Genomic DNA, 15,840 nt, shown 5'->3' with positions numbered 1-15,840 from the left:
AGCTGTGTAAGGTCTCCCCTGAGTCTCTTTTTCTGCAGATCAATGAAGCAAAGTTTGCACAGCATAATTGCCTATCATCCAAGTGGAACGTATAGATCTGCTGTGTAAGTCAGCAATTGCAGAACTGATGCATCCTGAATGTGGGCCAGCGGTAGCAAAGCGATGAGTATATTGCTGCTGAGTTTCACAGTCACATCCTGGCACCAGAGAAACAGTGAGCTGTGGGAATCCTGCTTTTTTCTTTCTCCTAGAAGGATTTTGTGCACTAACTGTTCAAATGTCCTTCTCGTTGCCCTGCATGTCCTATTTCTGTCTGTAGTCCTTTGAGAGGTTCTGTACACAGGACAATTTTGTTAATCCCAGATTTCGCCCCGGACGTTTCTAGCTGCAACCTTGAGCGGGTGATCTGGGGAAGTAGGTGACATGCCACCATGTTGGGGCGGGCTGTGAGCAAGGTACTGGTAGGCTGAGACGAAGTTTTCTAATAATGGAGTTGTTGAATTTCCTGGTTGTGTTTTGAATGTGTGAAGTGTGCTTTACCCAATAGCTTGCATTTGAATAGGTTTTCATAAGGTGAAAGGAGGTATGTTCCTGATGTGGGTCTGTGCTTTGTTTCATTTCAAAATCCTGCTCTAAGGAGGTAAGATGAAACTATAACAAGGTGCAGGATTCCTTAAAGATGCAAAGAGATTCACCTTCAGCTGTGTTTTGTCATTAAAAATAGCTGTCTCAAGACAAAATCCTTGTTTTATTAGGAACTAAGCTCAGCTAGTTGAAGTTATGAAATGTCATGTTATGGTAAGATGTTTGGCTGCAGCTCGAGTTAGATGGCAAAAATTGTGTACATATAATCATGGATACATTTTATTGTTTCAGTGATTTTTACATTGTTACACACCAAACTTCTGTTGCTTTTGGATTTTGCTGCAACGGCTTGATAAAGCAAATGCCTGAAGTTTCCATTTCTATAGAGCATGCAGTTGAACAGCAGAAACTTAGCTAATCTCATCTATTACTTTATTCTGACTTGGCTTTTATACTTTGAGATCTTCAGTTTGAGTACAAAATCAGATGCTATAAATTCTCTTAACAGCCTCCTTCAATTGTTTGTTTTCAGTCTGCTTGATGATATTTTCTTTATGCAGAGATCTGTTCCAGACAACCTTTTATTTAAGTGTGATTTCCCTTAAGAAGAAAAGAATAAATCTGTCTGAAAAATCAATCATTATTTGCAAGGTAAGCGATGACAATGTTAAAAACCTCATATTACACTTGTTGGCTGGTTACCTTTTGCTTGAGTTTTGAGGAAATCTGAAGTAGATACCCGTCTCTGGGAAGAGTAAAGCTTTAACTAAAGCTTTAGCTTTTTTCCTGGTGACCTGCTGCCTACAATTTTTTATAGAATGAAACACATGAGTGGCATTTAGGAGATGCAATTTGAGGTATTAAGTCTGTCCTGAAGACTGTAGTCAACGAGCGAAACAGTGTATAACTTAGTTGAATATTCTCAGGAGAGAAAAAATGCTTCTAACAAGGATAAAGAATCACAGAATGAGTAGAATTGGAAAAGATTTTGAAGATCTTCCAGTTCCAACTCTCCTGCCATGAGATGGTTGCCCTCACACCAGATCAGGCTGGCCTTTAGCACCTGCAGGGATGGAGCATCCACAACTTCACTGGCAATCTGTGCCAGGGCCTCTCGGTAAAGAAGTTCCACCTAACATCTAACCTGAATCTCCTCTCTTTTGGTTTAAAGCCATTCTCTGTCCTGTCTGTATCTGCTAGCTGACTATAAGCTGCTTTCAAGTACTGGAAGGCTGCAGTGAGGTCTCTCTGGAGCCTTTTCCACTCCAGGCTGAACTAGCCTGGCTTCCTCAGCCTTTCTTTGGAGTACCCCAGCCTACCCATCGTCTTCATGGCCTTCCTCTTGTCCTGCTCCAGCAGCTCCACATCTTACTTGTGCAGGGAGCCACAGGCCTGGGCACAGCATTGCACGTGGGGCCTCATGAGAGCAAAGTAGACAGAGGCAATCACCTCCTTCACCATGCTACCAGTCTTCTATTGATGCAGCCAAGAATGCAGTGACCTTCAGGGCAACAATCGCATGCTGCCTGGCTCATGTCCAGCTTTTTGTCCTGCAGGACCCCCAAGTGCTTCTCTGCAGGGCTGTTCCCAGTCTGTAAACGTATTTGGGTTTGCGCAGATCCAAGCACAGTACCTTGCATTTGGCCTTGGTGAACCTCATTAGGTTCAAACTTGGCTTTCCCAGTCCTGTGTTTACATGCCTGGATGTGTATAATGCCAAGTATTTCTGGTTTTCATAGTTGGTAGGTTGATACGTCTGCAGAGAACTGTAAGTTGGTACCAATGGTATAGATCATTCAGGTTTTGTGTTCTAGATTGTAATGAGACTAGAGTAGAATGGAAAGACATGAGATGAATACTTGATTTGTCTGCCCCTTGTAATCCATCATGTATTCTGCCTGAATTCTGTATTCTGTTGCAAAGCCACTGGTGTGGGGTTTTTTAAACTGTTTTTGGAATTTTCATTACTTGAGATGAACTCAACTCATCAAAGTTTATGCACAGCTGTAGGTTATAAATGTTCTTGTAGACTTCTGTGAAATGGTTTTCTTATCTATCTATAAATTCTCAGGGAAATAATGGTTTACTATCCCTGTAAAGGGAATGGTGGGCAGTATTACACGGAAAGCTTAAATATTAAAATAATAATAATAATAATAAAAAGTGACTTTTCTTCTGAAAGCGTACTCTTTCATATCAGCAGAAAACAAATTTTAAAGACAGAGGCTCCTTTTGTTGTTGTTCTGCTTTCAGACTTTTCTGTCATTTGCTGGTTGGGGTAATTCTTCCTTTATTGACACTTCTGAAATGTCACATGAAATTGGGATGTATCATAGCAATAGAATGCAGTTGGACTGCATAAAGAACAAGAGTTGTGTCCAAATCCTGGCATAGGTATGAGCATAGTTATTTGATTGTTCCTTTTTTTTTTTCTATCTGGGTGGTGGTGATTCTTTGTGCCTCTTCACACGCACTCAATTTGCAGCTGGGAGACTAAAGCCAAGTCCAGGCTAAGCAGTCAGGTTTGAAGAGTTCGGAGAATACAACATTAGTTTTGTGCCTTTCTTACTGCATGAGGTGCACGAGGAAAATCCAAGTTCACTGGCACTGTTGTTTGTGTTTTTGTCCAGGTGCTTCTCTGCAGTAAAAGAGGATGGGTAAGCATCAGTAAGTTGTGCTTTTTTCCCCCTTCTTAGTAAGGAGAAAACAGATGCGTGTGGTTATTACAGCACACAGTAGATGCCTAGGAAATACTGAAAAATGAATTATGCAAATAGCTATAAGCAACGTTTAGGTGGGCCTTTTGTAATCTTAATAATCCAACTTCAGAGTATGATAATACAGGCACCTGCTGCTCCTCTCTGAACAGTAGGCAAACAGGCCCTAGGATGGCTCCAAATTAAGCTGGAAACATTCAAGTCATGCAATTCACACCTTCAGTGGCCATTGCCTGATCATGGTGTTCCCAGCAGAATGCTTGATCTGTTTCATTATTTATGAGTTCTTGAGTGTTTAAAGTGTAAATTAGACTTTTCTAAACAGAAAACCAATAAACCTTAGTGTTAATTTGCTTGAGTAATGGCTGAAGGAATTGGAAAGTAAACAAAATTTGCAAAGGCAGTGTTTAGTATGTATTTGTGATCTGACAAACTGTGAAATGTGCCTGAGACCTCTAAAACAGACTGCTTGAATGTTCAGTTCTCCCAAAGAGATGTGATGAATGGGCAGCTGCCCTTCTCTCCATCTTTGCAGTTCTGTGCTGAAACCCTCATTTTGATCCAGTAATGTGCATTTGTATTTCACTGATTAAAGACTGATTTCACACACATGCCTGCTTCCTGTTTATCGATCTTGCCTGCCTGTCTTGAGATCTCAAGTCCCACCCTATTTGCACCATACCAGAGATGTTTAGTTTTTGGGGATGGATGTCTTATTTTGAGAGCTAAACCTAGCCAAAGCCTGCCTTCTCCTTAGTGACAAAAGTATGCATAAACCAAGTATGTCTGCCAAAATCTAAGTGGAAATTGGATGTTCTTACCTTTTCTGCCTTATGGTAATAGAAATATGGTATTATTTCAGAAAAAAAACATAAATGGAAATGAAATGAACAGGTTCTTTGACTCAGATGTGTACCCTATGGGATGCGTTTGGGATACGTAGGATCCAAGTGTGATCCTAAGGAGAGAGAGCCAAGTCAAGGAGTAGGAAGTGAAGGTTTTTTGCTTTCTGACTATCTTCTAACATTCTGAAGCTTTTCTCACTCGAGAGTGCCGGGAACCCCTCATTATTCCAAGCTGGCTGATTCTTCCTAAGTTGAAGTTTGGGGATGTGTAGGTTTTGGGATTTGGTAGGAGGAACCAAAAAGCCTCAAGGGGCCCTAACTGCAGCCCTCCCTGCCCCAAAGCTCAAGGAGCTCAAGGGCTCACTCTTTGGAGATCCTCATTCTCCTAGGGGGATTTTGTAGGTTCTTTGTGTGCGTTTAAAGTTGGCCAAGGAAGCCACAGTGCTGGCTCCTGCTTTTCTGCATGTGTGATGTGTGTATGCATTGAAAGCCTTGTCATGTGTTTCCAGCCACCAGGAAAGTCCAAGGAAAGTAAGGCAGGTCTCTGCTGAAAACCTGTTTGTATTGCAGCAGCATTTGTCAAAATAGACTGAGAATGTGTCCAGGACCTTAAAAGTTGTATTACCAGAAAATGATAATCACATCCTTATCAAGGAAATGACTGCAAATATAAACATTTTGCTCTGAACCCAAATATGTTCAGGGTACGGACTGTGGCTGGATTTCTGTGTGCTGGGACTTCCCAGATGGATGTCTCAGAATCAGGACTCAGTTGCATGCACATGGGCTTTGCTGTGTCTGGGATGTGTGGGACATCCTCACTTCTGAGGAGCTTGACCATATTGCACAGGTGCAGTACGTTTAAATCTGAAGTACATTTAAATCTGAAGCATGTGGTGCTAGAAAATAGTACATGCATCCTGGCTGTGTGATCGCACAGCTGAGCCTTGATTCTCCTTTGTCCTGGCTTGGCACCTGTTTGGCAGGTGTAGAGTAATATACTACTGTTTATTAAAATGGTGTCCATAAAATAAGAAGGATTTGAAATAGAAATGAGATTGGTATTGTGATAATATATTTAAATGGGAAGGCTGGATACCCTTGGGAACATCGCTTCTCTTTTAAATGCAAATCATTTTGTTTGCTGGTTCCTAACATAATAAACTATGTACATAATCAGAGATTTTGTGTTCCCAGGAGCTCAGTTCTAGCTCAGGTATACGTGAATTTTACTAATATACATATTTTTTTCCCCCAAAAAAGTACCAAACAAAATAAAGCCAGGAGTTTGCAACATGTAAAGGTGCAATAAGCTTATTTTCTGAAGTGTTAACTTTTTCTTTCAGTGCAAAAGCTGGTTTGCTGTTTTTAACACTGTGGCAAGAAGCTTCCAAAATTCGTTACCTTTGGGTAATTTCTGTGTCACAACACATGGCAGAGCACAGTTGGAATTCTATGAAGGTTCCCTTACCTGGGCACCTTTTGCTCCAGGGTTTCTCTGTAGCTGTTCTCTGTTATCTCTGACTATTCAGTAAGGGAAAGAGTAACTTTCCAGTTGTGGCATACATAAACTTGACCAAAAGCAGGAACAGACCGTGTGTGCAAATGGAAGCAACACTGGCCAGTGTTTCTACTGAGTCTCTCAAACTACCAAGGTAATCCAGAGTTGGGAGTGATTTCCTCCAGCTGTAGGGATATTTTCCTGATGGAATTCATCTAACAACTTCCTAAAGACACCCAGTGCTGTTGGTCTCTTCTAAGAAGCATTATGATCTTTCCAGAGCTTAGGGGTGAGGAGCTCATACATCTGGCTCTTCTTTCAGTCCCTAGCTCCAGGGTTGCCATTTCCAAACTAGGGGTAGCAACAGCCAAAGTCAATCAGCTTGTATGTCAGGATAATTGAATGAGCCCTTTGAAGGGCTCATCCACCAAGGGGGTAGTGGTACTGATGCACTTCCTTCCTCAAAGGGTGAGTGAGTCACTCAGGTTCCAAATAACAAAATCCTTCAAGCATTTGCATTCATACGTATCACAGAATCATAGAATTGTAGGGGTTGGAAGGGACTTCCAGAGATCATCGAATCCAACCCCCCTGCCAAAGCAGGTTCCCTACAGCAGATCGCACAGGTAGGCATCCAGGCAGGTCTTGAACATCTCCAGAGAAGGAGACTCCACCACCTCCCTGGGCAGCCTGTTCCAGTGCTCCGTCACCTCACTGTAAAGAAGTTCACATTTGTGCGGAACTTCCTATGCTGCAGTTTCTCATTGTTGTTCACTGTGTCTTAAAATAGAAATTGCCTTCGATAATTGCCATTGCCAAGGTCTTCTGGGAAGTGAGACGAGTAGCAAAGCATGTGCTGGAATAGCCCCAGGACTTTCTAACTGCTGACTGTCATACGTGCATTTATATTATTTCTGAGCTATCTTGTAAGAAGAATATTTTTGTATTATTTTTAAGTTTCCCAGGCATTGTAGCCTGTGTATTTTTTGTATTGACTGCCTTTCCATTGTAGGTGTGGATACTCTGTAGAGTAACATTTCTTGTTAATGCTAAATATCTCTCTGTCTGTACATGATGTCTCACATGAGAGCGGTGGTCTGCAAATACTTTTTCAAGGTTGAAAGTTTTTGTGTAGGTAATGGAGAATCTTGTAACCTGGTTTTAGTCACATTCACAAAACTAAAAATAGAGCACAGACGAAGCATCCAAATATAAAATCTTGGAAATTGTGCTGCTGTAGACATTTTACCCATGTGGTTGTCAGAGCCTCAGCAGCCCTCCTGGGAGATGAGAGGGGACTGGAGGCCCTGGAGTCGCCAGCGGCCCCTCGCTGTGGGAACCAGGCTGTCCCATAGCCCTGCACTGCCCTTTGATCAGTCCCAGCTCTCCTGCTGCTCTGCACAGCCACAGCTCACAGTTGCTGCTCTGGAGAGCAATCAGAATGTTTGTTAGTTGGTCTTCAGTTAGCATGTCAGTGCTCTTAGAACATGTGCAGTTAGCTCTCTGGAAGTAGTCCCATGAGGAAAATATAATCACTTTAATCATTCTGTGCAGTCATAGGCTTTTAAGAAGCTTTTGAAGTAGAGTTTGTGTGATTTGTAAATGTCTCAAATGTCTCTTTTATAGCTGTCAAGCCATTAAGCCTTTGGACAAGGGAGATCTGGAGCCAAGGAGCATGTGGATGAGGGAGTTACAACTCACCTTGATTTGTCAAATTGCAAGTGCAGTTGTGATTAGCAAAACCTGTGTTGTGTAGTGAGAGGAAGGATTCTTGTGTGAATAGATGAGAAACATCAACAACAACAATAACAAATAGAGCAAAGTGGCTGATTCTCACAGTAGAGGATAGTCACTAGTGAATTCCTGTAAAGCTGCATGCCAAGACCTGAGTATTCAGCATATTTATAAATTTTCCAAAAGCATGGGGACTGGGTTGTCTGGTGAGGGTGTCCAGAGAAATTTTTTAAAAATAAGCAAACAAAAACTTGTTGTCCCCTCTTGTTGAGGGGAGAATGCAGAGAACTTGATGATTGAGTGAGCAGGAGATGCAATGGCAGATATAAAGTGGTGATGCACAGAAATGAGAAGTGGTGCCTATCAGGCAAAAAGTTGTTCACAGCTTCATATGTGAAGGTGGCTGTTGAGGTGACTGTTATCACTCTGAATAAAATGCTAAAAATTGTAAGGAAAAGATCACTTTGTCTTTCAAAGAGTCATTTTGCCACTAGGTGAATGTATCTCTTGAACACTGTGTGTGGGTACAGTCAAGATCTTTTGAACGAGGACAAAAGAAAGCTGGAGGAAACCCAGAGAAAGGAAGCAAGAATGATGAGAGATGAAGGGCAGCCATCTTCAAGGATCAGACATGTGGGCTGGGATCCTTTGTCCTCTCTGAAAAGAGGTTAGAGCTGTATACATTTATTGACTAGCATGCACTGGAGATACTGGAGGATATAAAGATACCAGGTTACAAGTTCAGAACAAATAAGAGAAACATAATGCTGAGTTTATCTGTAAAACGCCTCTCAAAAAATCAGTGTTTGATGGACTTATTTATTTTACCTTTTGAAATCAAAGTCCATCCAGGATTGTTAGAGATGTAAAGGTTATTGGAACAATCTTCCAAGATTACAAATAGTAAGAAAAATAGAAATGACTCCAGAAGAAGAAGTTTTAGAAGGTTTCTTCAGGAAAAGAAAGACTGATTTGTTGTGCAAATATTTTCCTTTCTGTTGCTGTATCTTCATTTTGCTTTGCCAGGTGCAGTAGAATGTCATCAAACATTTAGTACAGGACTTTTCAGACCATGGTCTCATTCCAAGGAAGACGTTAATGCGGTTCCACGTTGCAAAAATTCTGCTAAATGTAGAAAAAAAGCCTTCAGTGTCATTTAGAGGCTCTGTCCAGTGGCAGCACCGACTGAACAGAATGTGTGTAATAGATGGTTTGAAGCTGGGGCAGTGGAGGTGCTCAGCTGTCAGTGCTGTGGGTGGGCATGCACAGCAGTGTGCTGAGCTGATTACAGGAGAGAAGTGAAATGTTGGAAACTGGTGTGGGCATTGTAGCAGGAGGGGGAAAGCAACCAGTGCTTGCTCACGTGCTCTGGGCAGACTGCTGTTTCTTTTTCCCATTTACTTTAGGTTGGTACTGTAATATCTAGGAGTAGCACTGTGGGTAGAGTTCGGGTCCAGGCTGGTTGGAGCCCTGGGTAACCTGACGTAGAGTGAGGTATTCCTGTCCATGGCAGGGGTTGGAACTGGATGGGCTTTAAGGTTCTTTCCAATCCAAAAGGTTCTGTGAGACCATGACAGTACTGTGCAGAAATGCTCTGCTCTGTTCAGAAGCAATACGTACAGCCAATCGATAGACAGAAGTAATGAATTCTGTTGGAGAAATAATATATTGCTGTGTTAAAAATCTACAAACTTGAGTCAGTCCTTGGATACCAGCATGCTTTACCTACATAATTTAAGTTTCTCAGTACTAAGAGGCGTTCTGTCAGATGCACTTGAAGAAAGGGAATAGAAGATCAACGTCAGCAGCCTCAGCATGGGGCCCTGTGGTGACCTTCCCCCAGAAAAACTTTAAAGGAGGAGCAAGAGGACCCCCTCGGAACCAAGCAGCAATCCTGCTGCTGCATCCCCAAGCATTTAAAAAAAAGAGAACAACTTCTTTCATGTTTCCCTTTTTTAAGCTTTCAGAATTCATTGTTGTTACGTCTTTCCCATGTCTGTGTGAGGAACGGTGAGACACTTGTTTTTGTCTGAAATGCTTCTTCGTTATCATAATTTTTCGATATGCAGCCTCGAGTAAATTGTGTAGGATTTTACATGAAGTAAGTTTGCAAATTGTAAGGTTTGGGCCCAGCCCAACCCCCGGCTCCCCCAGTCCTCAGCACCGTTTCTGACAGGGCAGTATCATCTCTGCAACCTGTATTCTTTTCATCTCTGTCCCCACTCCATCCTTTGGCTTGTTTTTCTCACCACAACTGTCAGTGCCGCTGTATGACCCAAACTCTCCACTTAACTCTTTGCTATGCCTTCTTCTGGACTTCCATTTCTCTTTCCAGGCTCACTGTTTATATGTTTACCTCTTGTGCATCCTCTTAAAAGGGGAGCAAGAAAAGAAATAAGTTGATTTAGGTTTGCACAACTAGAAAGGCAAGTAATTAAGTGTTTGAATATTTAGTGAGTTCTCATTTGACCTTTTCCTTTACCTCTTACTTTTCATTCTTGCTATGATATTGTGTACAGAGTGAATGCTGTGGGTCAGGTGTTTCCTGTTCATGTATGAGTCATGAAATAATGAGCATATGTTGTGACTCTGGTCACATTGGTGAAGCAGAGGGGAAGCAGTGTGGTTCTTTATGTCCCACAGGACAGGCATGTGTATGATCTCAAGTAGCTGTAATCCCAGCTCTACTGCCTTTCCCCCATGAGGAAGCGTCATCCATCGTCTTGCCGCATCCTTTCATCTTGAGGCAGGAGTTAGTGCTACACCGATGTCATTGTTCTGTCTAGGATGAATTAAACCAAAACCACGGATCAGCTTAGACTATTGTGGACCCAAACAGGCACTGTGCAAAGTCTTAAGGGTAGACCTTTTCCTTGTAGTACTCAGATTATTGCAGTTACTTGAGGTGGGAAATTGTAAGGTTTTAATGGGATGACCAGGAGTAGAAGTCTAAAATCTGAATGGCCTAAGTCATGGGCTACTTTCATCTATGCTCTGTAATTGTTCAGAGGCTGTGGCTACATGTAGAGCTTGGAAGAGAGGAAATGGGCAAGGAGGGCACAGAAATAATCTTGAAACAACCTTGGAAACTTCAGAGATGTCTGCTGGTGATGTGAGGTGAAAGAACTGCAGTTCTGTGATCCTAGATGTGGCTTTGCAGAATCATCTTAGATTTGTGTCCATTAATCTACAGCATAGATCTAAGTAAGTTGAGGGTAGTGTTCAGAACTTAGTTTTGCAATACAGTTTTCTTTTTCTTTTGACTTCTAATTTATCATAATGTAATTCATCCTTATCTACAGACATGCACCTGGAAATACAGAAAAATAAGTTCATAACCCAGATTTTGCTATGAAAACTATGTAGAATATCAAGCTATCAAGTCTAAGCTTGCTCTCTACAACAGCTGTCTCCGGAATTCCTCATTTCTACAGGGCTTCCAATTCTTATTATTCTTCCTTAGTTGGTTTTATTTCTTTGTTGAATGCACTAAGTGTGGGGAAAAAAAACCAAGACTGTTTTAGAAATTAGAAACGAGTTATCTTCCATCTGTTGACTGTTCTTGGTGCTTGACCTTACTGAGTATGTGTTTGTATATGCCTTTGAACTGATATCTTTTTATCATTTGTCTTTTGTAAACTGATCTCTTTTCCCACAAGTCAATACATAGTATGTCGTGTTTCTCGTTTAATATACTTGTGCCTTTGTGTGGGTACAGTGTGTAGGATAGCTGACTCTTCCCTAAAGTCACTTCTTCCATATGAATTTAGCATGCATAATTCTCTCAGGCTAAATATTGCAGGCTGAAATGTTCACAACTTTTGTTCCAGTCTATAGAAAACATCATGTTGTTTTTTTTTTTTATAATGTAAATTCCCCAACATGTTATTGGACTTGTTATATAGACTTGATTAATATGCTGAAATGAAAAATATGTCTGCGTGAACTGCAAAATACTATTTTTGATTGTGTAACCTTTTCATACATCAATCAGTTGAAGTAGCTGCTAATGTAATTCGGTGATATCAGAGGTTAATCATGCTGTTGCAAGAGATTTTAGCTTTCTGTCAGCTTAAAAAATAACAAGTTTCAGACTTTTCTTAAAGGAAGGAAAAATACATTTGGATGGTCGAAACCTGAGGCTGTACTTCTGTCTCAGCTTCAGACACTTCTCTTCAAGCTTCAGCCATGTAGCTTGCAAGCCCTCAGTCTTTTTGCCTTTCTGTCAATTTTCCAACTTGTAGTTGGAGGCCCATCCAGTATGGAGCTTGTGAAAGGCTCTGTGCTTTTGTCCACAACAACGATAAGATTTGTTTAGTTTATATTTCATATTTTGCAAAAACACAGCTTGCCTAATCTGTCACTGTGAGATGCAACTCATGGTCACCTAGTCTAATCATCTAGGATATGAAAATCCTCAGTCTCGCTTGCAGGCATGAAGTCAGGCCTCTGCATGCTGCACTGCTGCACCCCTTTGGTAGCATCAGTGTGGCAGTGGATGTGCTCCACATGCCTTGAGATCAGTGGCTGAGGAAATTGAAACCCTGCTCCTGTGGCTCTGTTACATCTTTTTCATCATCGCTTCAGGTAGGAGAAAGATGAAACAATTCTTGGAAAAAAAGCCAGAAAGGCAGAATAGGTCACAGGTTCATGAAGGGTAAGTCCTGTTGAAGTCAGGGAAGCCAGTGACTGATTCTGTGCAATGTTTTTTAATTTTAGCAAAGCTTTTCTTGCTGGCTGTCATGGTATCCTTCTGGACAAGTACACACTATGATGGGTGAACAACTGGCTGCTGGGTCGAACTCAAGGATAAAAACATACAGTAAATGGGGTTCCATCAGGCTAATGGCCAGTCACTAGTGGGGTTTGCAAGGCTCCATTCTGGGGCCACTTCAGTGTTTAATTGGTAGATTTGAAATAATTACACTGTAAATAAAGAACCTGTGTTTTTTTTTTTTGTTTTGTTTTGCTTTTGTTTTTTTGTTATTTGTTTGTTTTTTGGTAGTGTTTGGATTTTGGAAACTGACACAAATGTAACTACTGAAAGCTAAGCTCTGCAGATTTTATTCAGCTAGGTCCTGTTTTCTGATTCATGTGTTGGCATGAGGCTTATTCCCAAGACAGTCATAATTCACTGGCTCTTTATAAAAAGAGCTTTGCTGGAGCATTCAACTACAAAAATCCTAAGGTGTGTCTAAATCATTTAATGAGAAAGTTCTCCACGAGCACTAAGGGTCTGCTCTTTTGAGTAGAGTGTAAACAGCAAATTGTGTTTCACAACTTCTGCATCTGAGTCTCTTATAATGCCATTCCCATGGAAAGATCACCTTCTGCCAAGATTAATGTGTACAGAACACTTCACTATTATTTCAGTCTAATGAAGATTTTTAGCATTTCTGCTCTCAGAGGTATAGTGTGGTGTAGAACTATTGTCATAATATTTACAAGTAAAACAGCAATGCTTCATGATTTTTTTGTTGTTGCTATTTTCTTTTGTAACTACCTGTCAAGTAATTCCTAACAAGTGCAAGTAGCATTCGTGAGTAAACATCATTATTTCAAAAGAATCGTTTTACACCTGAACATTGTTCTTTCTTTGGTAGATTGTATCTGTGTTTGTTGTTGTGGTGGTGGTGATGTTTTCCTTGTTGCTTTTAGCTAGCAATTCACTTGACTTTGATCCCTTGCGACTAATCCCATTCTAATCCATTGCCAATTTGTATAATCTTCCCACATGACTCCTCAGTGATCATCCGGTGTCAGTGGAGGTGAAGAAGCACTCCAGTTCTGGTCTCCACACAAGATGAAAAGCTGTTCTACATATTGCTCGACTTGTGTTGATGTGAAATCTTAATTTTCACATCAGTCTTTTCTTAATCAGCTGGCAAAAAAAAGCCAGGAAAAAACACTAACTATAGCTTTAGCTGCCCTTATCAATTACCTGTACACACAAGACCGAAAGGAAGAAAATTGTGCTGGAAGATACTAAACGTTTGTTTATCTGGAGTGTAAATGAGATACGTGGAATGGGCGTTTATATGGACCCTGTCCATCCTCAGTGTGATATGCAGGATCCTTACTCTGGTGATCTCTGTGGACTTTGAAAACCATGCCCCAGGCAGAGTAAAAAGGAAATTCCAATTTAGTTCCAGGAGAAGATATGCTATTTTTCAAGCAAGGTAAAGACTTGATTTCCTCTAGAACATCGTTCAGGCTTTTTGCAAAAAGATTATGAAAGTTATTGTGTTAGTGCATTGCAGATATTAAGATATGTGTTTGCTTTTGCATGTACAGTGAGTGTATGGACAAGTTGTCTGTACAGTCATCACAGAGTCTGCACGTAATCAGATTCTTTCCTAGTAGTTTAGCCCTCTGGCATTTTAGCCAAGGGCAGAGGCAGGATGTAAGAACTGAAACAAGTTAATTGAAGGAAAACGCAAAAAAACACAGCAATGTTGGATCATACATTATAGAAATAATACTTAAAAAAACAGTTTAAAAAGACTTACTGGCACACTACTGTCTCTTGATGAGAGAGTACGAGTGCCTTACGAATACCTGAAGAAAGCCCAGTCTGTTTTGAAGAACAAAAGAATTGCTGTATGAAAACCAAACAGAAGTATTCTGTTAAATTGAGCAGATAGCTTTTATGGAGGGTAACAGGGGAGAGAGAAATTGAGTGCAGAATTCAAAGCAGCGAGGTCAATTAAGTCGCAGTATCTTACTGGAGACTATACAAAATTCATCATTACATCAAGATTCTAGGTTGGTTAAGTATTGAAAAGAAATTATGTAATTGGAATAGCTTTTTTCAGCCATGCTAAACATTTGAGTCACTGTTTGATTATTGGAGCTGTTCCTTAAGATTGAGTTTGACATAAGCCAGTTTTCTAAAAACTCTACAAAGGAGGATGAAACCTCCTTGGAGCAACAAGTCAATACTGTACAAAAGCTGCTTACAAGGACTGCTCCAAAAGTAATGCTGTCTATTTTATTATGTTGGCCCATGACATCATTAGGTGAATGGTAGTGTTATGGAAGTAGAGGTTGGACCTTCTCACCAATATTCCATTTTGTCACCATGTGACAGATATCAGTAGAGGAATGATCTGACAAAGTGGTGTCTGATGTGGAAGTACATAAGAAGCAAAGGTGTCAGTGAATTCCTCCATGCAGAAGAAATGGTGCCCACTGATGTTCATCAGTGCTTGCTTGAACGTTTATGGAGTGGATGTGAGCACAGTGAGGTGGCGGGTAGTATGTTTAGCAGTGACAACAGCAATGTGAAAGTCAAATCGTGTTCCAGAAGGCCAAGCACAACTGTCACACTGTGAAATGAAGTGTATCTTGATGAGCTGATCTGTGTGAACAGACTGATGGTGGTGACTATGTTGAAATAAAGTGTTTTGTAGCTGAGAACTTGCTTTATCAAATAGTGTTGCTATGTTCTTTGTGTCTGTTGTAATTTACATTCAAATAAGGAGAAGGCATTATTTTTTGAGTGACCTACATGCAAATGGCATGTAGAATGTTTGCTATATTCTACTGTTTTGCAACCCTTTCCTCCATTTTGAGGCATTGCAGTCCAAAGACGGGGCCAGAACTTAGACTTAACATTTTGGTTTGAACAGAAAGACTGCAAGAAATGGAAGCACTCAAACCATTATGGTGACGGTGATATTCATTATCTTGACTTTTCTGGGGGGAAAGGCTGTTTTTGGGGGCACCTTTTATTCAGACAATCTTTTGTTTTCATTGCTGACCTTTCTTTGCATTATCATTGAGGGCATCATATAATAATGAGGGCAACATACAGACTGGTGGATTTTATTAGTAATCGAACATAAATGCTTAGAACCATTGCAGTGTTGGCAGTCAGCTTGTTTTTCGTGGTGAAATTCTCTTTCTGTTAAAAAAAAAAAATGGTGGCGATCTATGGAAAGCTGTATGCTGCTTCAGTTCCACTAGTTTAGGGTAAAATTGTACAGAACCTGTTGCATGACAGGTCACATCCTAAAACTGTTTTTTCTCACGTGGCTAATGATATTTTTCTTCTGACTGGAAGACCACACTTGTTCTGAAATTGCTGATGTTTGATGGTGTTCTTACTGTCATCCCTAAAACAGGACTTTCAAAATAATTGAGGAACCCTTACAGTTGTGTTCTCCTTAATAAAACTGAAAAACAATAAGACCAATAATTAATGTTACTGTTGATATAAATACTGTGCTTTCCCATCTAAGGCTCCGCAGTGGAACATTTCTGGTGGTCAGTAATGCTTAACGTTTAGAAAGGAAGTTGGAATTTCACAGGGGAAATCATGTGTGTCATGGATACTGTGAACTGGCTAGACAAGCTGTTGGGCAAGACATCTAACTGGCATGATGGGACAATAGTAAAGAAAAAGAACATTATGTATGTTGAAAAGATGTTTGGCATTAATTAGTATCACTCTGTT

At 40.7% G+C, this 15,840-nt stretch overlaps 1 protein-coding gene across 4 annotated transcripts in view; it reads left to right on the top strand.

Moving 5' to 3' along the window:
• The window catches only part of PCDH15 (protocadherin related 15), a gene marked incomplete at both ends in the record, with an annotated part of 312,883 nt that overhangs the window by 58,532 nt on the left and 238,511 nt on the right, over positions 1-15,840 (top strand). The gene's annotated exons all lie outside the window — the stretch shown is intronic.

This window comes from Tetrao urogallus (genome assembly GCF_951394365.1).
Source record: "Tetrao urogallus genome assembly, chromosome: 5".
NCBI lineage: Eukaryota > Metazoa > Chordata > Aves > Galliformes > Phasianidae > Tetrao > Tetrao urogallus.
This window is presented reverse-complemented; position numbering and strand designations above follow the sequence as displayed.